Source organism: Mus pahari, chromosome 8, assembly GCF_900095145.1.
Source record: "Mus pahari chromosome 8, PAHARI_EIJ_v1.1, whole genome shotgun sequence".
Classification (NCBI taxonomy): domain Eukaryota; kingdom Metazoa; phylum Chordata; class Mammalia; order Rodentia; family Muridae; genus Mus; species Mus pahari.
Window position 1 is genome coordinate 67,606,202 of NC_034597.1, and position 10,611 is coordinate 67,616,812.

A 10,611-nucleotide genomic window follows, 5' to 3' on the forward strand; every position below is an offset into this window, starting at 1 on the left:
GCGTCTACATTTTTTTTTCCTTATATATTTTGTATTGCTTATTTTTTTCTCCAAATGAGCACATCTGTGGGTAGTGAACAGTTTTTTTTCTTAAGAAAGGAACTTTAAACATTGATATTAATCTGGGAAATGAGTGTTTATATAGTTAAATTTGGGACTGAAACATCACCAGGGAACTAGAATCTGTATAAAAGAAGGGAAAACCCCACAGTAATTAAAAACATGCGATCAGAAAGGCTTGGACCTTCGCAATAGTTGCAGAATTTACAGAATTATGACAGCACCTTTAGAATCATGGAATCTCCAAGTTCCTGCATGTGTTACTTTCTGCCAGCTTTTGGTTGTGGTGGTTTTCTTAAAATATCCTTGGAAAGGACTCCTGGGATTCATCAACCCCATTCAGTGACAGTCTTGCTAAAGGTGCCACACTTGCTTCAGGAGCTTCTCAATCACGTCCGTCTTCCAAGTTTCTGCCACACACTTGATGTGGAGCCAGTGTTTTACAGTGCCAGGGAATCCATCTCATGTTGCTTCATGTAATTTTCTTAACAAAGCAACGAGGAAGATGCTAGCCAGCTTGTGTAGGCTTGGCCATGGCATCAGTAGGGGAGGAGTCCAAGGTCACAGGGCAGGCCACTGGTTGAAATGGGATTTGAATTTAGGTCCTGTGGCAGAGAATTCCGTGCCATGCTCATGTTACATCAAGACAACCTCTAAAAGAGTCAAAGGACTATCATGACAGTCCCCACTCCCCCACACTCAACCTCTGAAGTCTATAGGAAGGCAGATTATGTAAGCATTCAATACATGAATGGTTGGGCTTCCAACCCCTTTGACTATGTAACCTTGTTAATGCTACCCTTAAACTAAGTGTGAGAGGCATTCCTCATTATACTGCCTTCCTCTGCTATGGATTACTGCTTTTCTATTAATTACATGAAATTTCTATTTTTAAACGTCATTTTAGCTAAAAATATTTCTGTGTTACTAAGTGGAAATAAACTGGGCAGGCAAAACATTAGGTTTCTTAAGGACATCGGTAATACCATCTATAGAAAAATTATCCAAGAATGGATTTTTGGGTCTTCAGAGATAGATTTTAAAAACTGATGACAGTACAAATCCTGAGATGGGTTACTACAAGCTGTATCATATTCTCGTCTATTCCACCCTGCTGAGGGATCCTCAAAGATAGGTCATCCATAGCTGCCCCTGTCGACAACATCCATTCTAACTTCTCAGTGATTTTCTTTACACCTTCCATTCAAGTTCAGATTATAGCAATGGCCCAGGAATGGTGATCACTTAAATCATACTATGAGGGAGTGTGCATGTGGAAATGAGTATAGACTGGGCCACTAATGTTCAATCATTGACCAAATGGCCTACTTAACAACAGCTTCATTAATCCTCATTGGTAATTCAGATAGAAGTTTATTTGCTGCTCGTGGTCGAAGTGATACATTTTGCATATGTTCACTTACTGGTTTTTTATTATTATTATTATTCTTAAGAATAAAGCAAGCTGAACCAGAGATGCCTTAAAGGCAAAGCACCTCCTTTTCCTTGATAACAAAGTGAGAAGAGCAGAAATGATTATATAGTACCCAATAAGCACTGACCTGTTTATGCATCTTCATATGGACAAATAAGTCAATCGAAAAGAGATAAAACAGAACTGCAAACTGAGAGGAGATAAAAGGATCAGTTCAAAGTTAGCAAGGAAAGTCAAGGCTTTGTTTGAAAGGTTTTTAAAGTGAGATTTATTGAATTCTAAGTATATAATTATATATACATGTGTGATACCTACATCTATTATATTTATGTATAATAAACTCTACCCTTTTGGTGTAAGAAGGAAAGAGGAGAGACTGGCAACCACCAATTTGCTTTCCCTTACCCGTAAACTGACACTATGTAAAAGGGCCCATGGTAAGCATGACTCCTCTCATCACCTTCAGAAAGCATTTCCAGAGCTCCCTGACATTCAAACGTTCATTTTCTTGGAGAGAGACTCCTGGTAGCTTTAGGGAATCTGTAACTCCAGAAAGTACTAGAATGATTGGCATGTAGAATGCCAGCTGTACCGAGCGGCACTGATGGCCCAAACAGACACTTGTCCATTTTGGCTATGAACAAACTGTGACACTCTCTCTCTCTCTCTCTCTCTCTCTCTCTCTCTCTCTCTCTCTCTCTCTCTCTCTTAAACTTTCCTCATGACATCTACCATCTGGTCAGAATTAAGTTACTGTGAATAGTTTCTGGAATAAGACTAGGCTAATAATAACAGTGTGGGTAGAAACTAGGAAACTTGAGCCTGCTCCTTGTTCAAGGCTCCACTCTGTACCGATTTTGATTTTAGGTGCAGGTCCATTTTTTTTTTTTTAATAATTTGAAACTCAAGTGGACTAAGTGGTCTGGGACCTAATTATGAGGGAAATTACCCGTATCCTTATGCAAGCTCACAGCCACTAAACCACAGCAGCACTTCAGCTAAGGGCTCCTGGCTTCTCACTGAAGAGAATTTGGGGCTCTGTGCTCCTAGCAGGAGAAGCTGACTTTGAAATTCACGGAGCATCTTCCTGCCCAAATCTGCTGGTCTTTGGGAGGTGGAGCCTTTGGGTTTCTTTGGTTTGTTCATTTGGTGTGTGTGTGTGTGTGTGTGTGTGTGTGTGTGTGTGTGTGAATGATCAGGCTGTAAGTGTCTGTCCTCAGGTGTGTTCCATCACAGTCTTGTGTTTCTAAACGTTATGTCTGATGGCTTACAGCAAATGAGAAGAGCCTTTGCATTAAGTATTCTTTTCTCTTTTTTTGAACGAGTCTCTTCGCTATACATTCTACTATTGCCTACTATCTAAATAGTACGGAGATCTAGAGATCAATATTTTAATCCTCATCACATCTGCAAACTTTTATCTTTTAAACATATTACTATTAAATTATGCGCAGGTCTGTGTCTTGCATGTAGGTTTGCCATCGTGAGTGCGGGTGCCACGGGAGGCCTGAGGTACTGGAGCTCCCTCGAGTCAGAGTCACAGTGGGTTGAGACTGTGGGTGTGTTGTGACTGTGTCACAGTGACTGTGGGTGCTGGAAACCTCTTGGGCCCTCTCCAAGAGCAGTAAATGCTCTTAAAAGCCGAGCCATCTCTTCAACCCTGAAACTGTCATCAATAAGACAGTCAGAAATATTAAATGTCTCGAACTGTCATTTCTCCTTTCCGATGTTTATCTTTCCATTTGCATGGTGTGGTAGGTAAAGAGCAACAGCCATGTGCCTACTTCTATTTAAAGACATTGGCTTCTTATCACTTGTGTTGGGGGTGACAAGATATTTGAGAGCATTCTTCTACTCTGGTAGGTAAGACAAATATGTGGCAAATGAAAAGAACTTTATAAACACTGAAAATTGTCTTGGAATACTGTCTTACATCAGTGGTCTAGTTTGGCTGCTGAGGGTCCAGGCTGCATATCTGCTCCCAAGTTTTAGAAATTCTTTTCAAGGCAACATTTTAGATATCTAAGTAACATTTAACAAAACAACGAGAGTACCAAGATGGCCGCCAATGATGACTCTACCGAAGACTGTAAATGGAATGGCAGTGAAGTCTTAGGAGGGACCCCCTAAGAGAAAACATAAAATGGATTTATTTGGAGGCACCCAGATAAATCCTTTTTAATTTTCACTTGATTTCAGTTATAGTTCACAGCTGTGGTATCATGACTAGCAAGAGAGGCAGCTTGTTGGAAGAGCCCGAGTTCAAAGGGATTGAAATTGAGCGTGGACTGTGAAATCGAGGACTCTTGCTTCTAAGAAGATGACTGGAAATACTGAGATCGGAGGAAGCCATCCTGACGCAGCAGCAGAATTGACAAGCCCCAGTGACCTTGTTAGGTATCGGCCAGAGTTTAGCCCCTAGTGTTCCTGACACGAGAAAAGCTTGCTTCTGACCAGCATCTAAAGGCAGACAATCATTTAACACCTCCTTTCCTATCCTTTGCTGCAGAAGGGAGTGTATAAACTGCCAAGTACCTGTGACTCGGTGACTTGGGTCTTTTTTGAGAAGGTTAGGTGTCCCCAGGACCTTTATCCTTCTCTCAGGCAGATTATACCTCCAAGTTCCTTTCTGAGTGCTCTTTTCATGAATCTTTTGGTAAATTTGCACAATGGGTCAGTATTCTCATATGTTCTTTCTTTGCACTGGGGCCCTGGCAGCCCGAGGGGAAAATAGCCTTTCACATAGGGAACTGGCATACGTTTAAATCAAGCAAGCCTAGTGGGATGGTAATGACATTCCCAGCATCCAAGTTTCTGCCTTCAGGATATGTGAATCTAGAAAACAATGTCATTCATTCAACATTTATGAGAACACACACTGTACAGTGGCGCTGTGCAAGTCTTGGAGGGCAGGCAAAAGTGCAAACCCTAACCCGCTCTTGAAGATTCCTGCCAGGAAGAGTGTGTCAACTGCAACACAGACCTTATACTCCCGGGAAGGAGTTCTTGGGTGAATAAAGTCTGCTTATTTAAAATAAGCATGGAAAACTATACCAACAGCTCGATGTACCTTTTAGGAATAGGACAAATAAGTGGGATTTAGCCATAATCTCTAAGGCGATAGAGAGCTCAGAGATTAAGGTGTTCTCAGCTTATTTGAGTTACTTGTGTATCTGGACAGTTGGCAGAATCCTAACAAAGAGAAGAAGGCCAATACTTCTATGTGGAAGTGGTTAACTTTGAGGGAAAGTGGCTTCCAAGGAGAACAAAAAGGTAACATTTTCATCTGGAGCGATCCCAACCGCCACTGAGGCATCCTAATACCCTGGGTAAACCCTCTGTGCCTAGGCTCAACCTTAGACAGCATGTCTGATTGAGCAGAGCATCTCAGCATCCTGGAGTTCACTGCACGCACCGAGTTCTCCGCATCCCGGGTCGCCTGCCTGGCGCCTTCAAGGTCGCCATGGCAACCATGGGGTACCAAGACCAGTCCCTGAACGTCCAGCCTAGAAATCCAAACTGGCAGCAGTGGCACGAGCGAGTCGCCTCAGCTCCTCCCCCGAGGGATTAGCGCGATCCTGTGCCGTGGGCGCCACTTGTGCAGCATCAGTGGCCGAGCGCTCCGCGGGCCCCAGATCGGCCGGGATCCGGAGCTCGAGCGCGCCACGCCGCCTCTCATTTGGTTTTTCCGCCGGGCCAGCAGCTTCTTCGGGCCAGACAGGCCGCCCATCCTTTCTCCGCTTTACGGATTTCCGGGGGCGACGAATTTTGCCTCGGTCCCTACGAGCATCTCTCCGCTTCGCTCCCCCGCCCCTCGCGACTCCCCCCACCCCTGGGCGCGCGCGCGCACACTCACTCACACTCGCAGGCGCGCGTGCGCACGCCCGCGCGCCCCGAGCCGCGGAGTCTCCAGCGCCCCTGAGCAGATCCCACTCTCCCGGGCGCTGCTACTCACACAGGCTTCCAGCCGCCACGGGGCGTCCTCTGTCTGCGGCAGCGGCGGCGGCGCGAGCGGAGGCTGCAGTCTAGCCCGGTCTGGCTGCTCGGCGCCCTGGACAGAGTCCGGCAGAAGCGCGATCCGGAGGAGACGCCGAGGCAAGGAGGAGCCGCGCCGCGCCCGGCGCTCGCTTGCCTCGAATCCCCGCACCGCGGCCCCAGGTAAGCGGCTCCGCGGCCCGCAGCATCCCCGGGGCGTAGGGACTCGCCGCCCAGGGGGGTTCCCGGTCCCGCCCCCGCCGTGGCCGGGGAACAAGGCACCGAGGGGAGTGGGCGAGGGGGGAGGGGAGCGGAGCTGGAGGTGAGGCTGGAAGGCAGCGGTGTGGGGGAGCCCCCTGCGCCCTTCCCCGACGCTCCCCGGGCTCCCGCACTTTTACGAGCCGGGGGTGCCCGGCGCCCCACACAGATGTACTCCGCTCTTTTTCATCGCTGGCCGGCCAGAGTCTGCTCGGGCTCCGCGCCTACCACGCACCAACCGCCTCCCCTCCACCTTGGACAGCGCACCCCGCCGCTCGCCTCCGGGGGACCGCACCCGGGACCCTGTCCTGCCCGCGCAGCCCTCCGGTTGTTCCCTTCTTTCCCAGTGTCCTCCTCCTGCCTTGCATAGCATCTCCCCGCCTTGGCGTTCTCTACTCTGGCGCGGGCCAGAAACTTTCCTCTCTGCCCGATCTGCGCGAGGTACTATTGTTGTTATTTGTGTCTTTCCCTCTCGCCGGGAACTGGACACAAGGACAGGTCTTCCTCTGCGGGCGATCGCCTGCCTTGCCCAGTCCAAGACCGCACTGGGCAGCCGGACTTGGACACCCGGCCGGCGCCTAGGCAGCTGGACGCCCGAGGGTTCCCCGCCTCTCTGGACACGTGCACTCCTCCCATGGACGCGGCCCCTCCCGGACCACCCTATGTCCTCCCCCTGCATGGCCACGGCCACCCCATAGGTTGGACACCCGGGATCGCGGGCTCTGATTGGTTGATCGCATAACCCCGCCTCCTTGGAGGGGGTGGTTCTGGAGTGTTGTGGTTGTCATCCCGCAGCGAGCACATGGGGGAAGTGGGGTCGACAGGTGGGGAAGCCCAGCTCTATGGCATACACATCCCAGTGTATGTAACCCGGCCAGTATAATTCCTTCAGATTGCACCTTGTGCTTTACTCCCCCTTCCACAGTCTTCCCCTGTTATAACATCAAAAAAAATATTAAATTTTGTTGAGATTATGTTTGTTCAGTGGTAGTGGTTTTTAAAAGTAGCTTTAGGAGAATGCAGGAAACGAATGCACAAGAGGAGATTCATGGCAAACTGGGCTGCATGTTTGAGTTTGGTCCTTTGGAGGAAGTAATGAAGGGTCATTAAGGAATCTGAAGAAGGTGGTGAAAGAAGGGAAATGGATTGATGGCAGAGACCCTGGCGCTTAGGAACCCGAGGAAGGAGGTGGTGGGTCTTTGGTAGGTTGCAGTGTGAAGAAGTCCCAGGGAGCTCTAGTGGGAGGCAGCTGCGGTCTGCTGAAGACTGCTCTCTGGAAAAGCAGTAATTTTGTCTAGTGCTTAGGTTGTGATTAACACACTTTGCTTTTGTTTTGCTAGTGTTGCACTCTTGATAGGAGACTTATAGTAATAATGTCCGCGCACATAATGGATATTGATTATTCCGCTTTCTTGTAATATGCAGATTTGCAAATGGTAATGAATTTCATCCCTCTAGAGGGAAGCATTAGTTAAAGTGCTTTTGAAATATCGTGAGGCAAGACGGATGGGCACTGTGTGAAGTCTAGAGACTGTCCTGACATTGTGCAGTGCCATTCCAGAAATACGTACAAATGACTTTTATCTCCTTTCATTCCAAAGCCTGATTGCCGCTGGCATTCTCGAGCTTTAATTCCTTCAGACTGTTTTGATGTCGTGTCTGAACAAGTTAAGGATATTGTAATTCTTATCTTTGTAACCTTGTCAATGCAAAGCAAGTGGCAAGGGATGCAGGATAATGTTGACAACTTTATATTGAGCACACTGTGTGTTGTTTTGTTTGTAAGCTGGTGAAATATGCAAAAGGAACATAGCATGACTGTAATTACCCAGGGACCCATATCCAAACAAAGTGGAGAGTCACGTGAGGCTATTCCAGGGAGAGCAGTTCAATTCTTTTTAAGATGAATAAAATTTAAAGATTCCTATGTGTAAATGGTAACACTAGTTGAATGGTCTTTTAACACACTTATGGTCTGGTAGCACATATTAAGTAAAATGGCTTATTTAATATGCGAGGTGGTTCAAAGGAGATGACAAAGCCTCCCAGTTTTCTATTATATAAGTAGGAAGAAGAGCTTTGCTCTCTGGAAGGCTTCATAATCAAGGAACGGGGTTTGACACATCTGACACCTCTGAAGTCATTGCTGTTGCTGAGAAAATGATTCTGACTGTTTCTATTTCTCTAGTTCATGCTCTGATTTTCCCACATGGATTTCGATGCTGGCTGCAGGCCTACGAAATGTATATATGTGTAGACTGGAAAAGAATATGTGCAATAGTACAAACATATATGGGCATGTGCAAAATATATATTTATGTCTGTGCACAGTTATAAACTGATGCATATGATTTAGGGTACATGCAGCATCTTTATATTCATATATACATTCTTGTCGGCCTCGGAAATTTTGCTCATCTCTTCTTGTCCGAAAGGTGGCCCTGTTTTAAACTGTAAAAGCATCATCACCAGTAGAATTGGCCAATAGATCACAGAAACAGACAATAGTATTTTGTTGCCTGGCAACCACCTACTGTGAATGAAAAACAGAGCAGTGACAGCTGCTTGCATATCCTGGTCCCCAGCCCGTGGTCCCCAGCCCATGGTCCTCAGCCCAGGCATGGAAGCCCTCCACTTGACATACGTCTGTAAGTTTTACTTCAGACAGGCGAACCTATCTCTCTCTCTCTCTTTTTTTAATGTTAGTAACATGATTTTGAATTTTTTGGTTGTAATAAGAACTATGTGGTGATTGTTGAAGAAATGAAGCCGCTCATTTCTATTGTCCCTTTTAACCCTGGTGTAAACAGGAAAACCAAAGTGGGAGGGAGGTTTATAACCTTTGCATTCTTCCCTTTAGAGTCATTAAACATCACAAGCACATGCTAACCGCTGTCAGGTGCTCTTAGGATGTTATAAAAGCTTGAGTTAGGTCTATGATACCTAAGTAGATGGCAGCCTTTTACTGCTAAAAGCCAAGTAGAGAGCGATGCTCTCTAGCTTAACCATTTCATCCTAAGCATTCTGGGGGCACAGGAGGGATGCTGCAGCAGCCTGGTGACAGCCCACAGGATCGCTTCTCTGGGATTCCTTGATGACTTTCTCCTACTTTCTCCTCCACGTTATTCTTTCTTCATTCCCCCCCCCCCCGTTGAAACGTGTAGCTGGAATTAAATCAGGATACTTTGAAAGTACATAGTAATTACAAGTGAAGATCAGTATAAACACAGTAGGCTAGAATGCAGACTGAGATGCGCTGCACATAGTTTATTTTGCATTCGGCCCCATGAACCCACCTCCTTCCGGCCACATGCAAGCTCCGTGCCTTGCTAGTTGTTTATAATTTAGAACAATCTTTAATACCTTCTTATTCCATGCGAGCGTGTGCGTGCATGCATGTGCATATGTGTGTGTGTGTGTCTGTGTGTAGGGTGCACCTTTGTGTGTATAGGGTCATTCTCATGCAGAGGCTATCGAGAGTGGTTGGATGTTGTCCAATTTACCTAAATACTCTCTACTTTATTTTCTGAAACAGGGTCTCTTGCTGGATGGACTCAGACTTGTTGATTAGGGTATTTAGGCAGGCCAGAGAGCCAGAGACCCATGGGTACACTTGTCTTTGCATCCCCACTGTTAGGATTACAAGGACACACCATTCTAAAAAATTAAATTTTATGTGTGTGTGTGTGTGTGTGTGTGTGTGTTTACAACAAATTCAGGTCTTTATGCTTGTTCAGCAAGTCAAGTACCGACTGACACTGACAATTTTGACAGTGGTGAGATTCAAGACTGTGTTGGTCAGTTTGTCTTTCTACAAGAATTCAGATATTACAGGTAGCAGACAGATGACAGGAGCTTCCTTTCCTGCATCGTAAGTGATCTAGGGTCTTTGGTGAAGGTGGAACCGATGGCAGTGCATCATATTCATGTCACGGTTCTAGCAAAGCCATCTTTCCAGGGGTTCTATGTTCTGGTAGAAGGCAAGTCTCTTCAGTTGTAATCTAGATTGTTACTGAACTCAAAGAACTGATCATGAACATACTATTGGTGCAAACTCAGTCCACTTATACATTTCTAACATTTCTACTAACTTAGGAAATGTATCGTGCACATGACACGTTTTGAGGTTCTTCATGTGTGTAAAGAATCTGTATTACTGTTGCCGATGAGCACAGTAAGCCTTTATAATACAGCACCTCCAGTGAGGGACCAAAGTGGACTGCTTGGGGGAGTGATGAAGTGACAGTCCTAAGTGCCATTGAAGAGGCATTTTCACCAGAAACGATGCATTTCGCAGATTTGTAGGGGATGAATTGATTTGCAGCATGTTTAACCTAGCTTTCGAAGCCTGCTATTAATTTGTTCTAGCCAGAAAGATTTTCAAACAGAATAATAGCTTGGCAGATTTCGAGTGAACTTCACTGATACAAGACATTTTCCATTGTCTGAGCATAGTTTGTCCAGGGCATGTACTTGTTTTGGGACTTGAGAGATTAATCTGAATTTCAAGGTTATTTAAGGGGGGAAAAATTCTGAACCATTTCTAAATGCATTTGCATAGTGTGATGTTAAATATTTGATAGCCACACATTTAATCTGCTGGAATCTTGCAATTTCCTTTCCTTCTCCTGTTTTTTCATATAAGATAATGTGTTGGTAGGTACAACGAGATCCTATGTGACACTTTACACCTCTTCCTGTTGCTGTCTTTATCCTTGTGATAGAATGATAGAACACAGTTAGAGTCAGTTTCCTATTTTTTTATTTTTTATTTTTTTTTATTTTTTTTTTTTATTATTATTTTCTTTATTTACATTTCAAATGCTATCCCGAAAGATTCCCATACCCCTCCCCCCACCTCTGTTCCCCTACCCACCCACTCC

The 10,611-nt window shown here is 45.7% G+C and overlaps 1 protein-coding gene across 4 annotated transcripts in view; it reads left to right on the top strand.

The window, feature by feature from the left end:
- The first annotated feature begins 5,368 nt into the window (after window positions 1-5,368).
- Window positions 5,369-10,611, top strand: part of Enox1 (ecto-NOX disulfide-thiol exchanger 1) — a 549,637-nt gene continuing 544,394 nt past the window's right edge. For all 4 annotated transcript variants that reach the window (XM_021202858.2, XM_021202859.2, XM_029541528.1 and 1 more), the window contains exon 1: window positions 5,369-5,653. The gene's annotated coding sequence lies outside the window, so the exon portion shown is untranslated. The remainder of the gene's footprint in view (window positions 5,654-10,611) is intronic.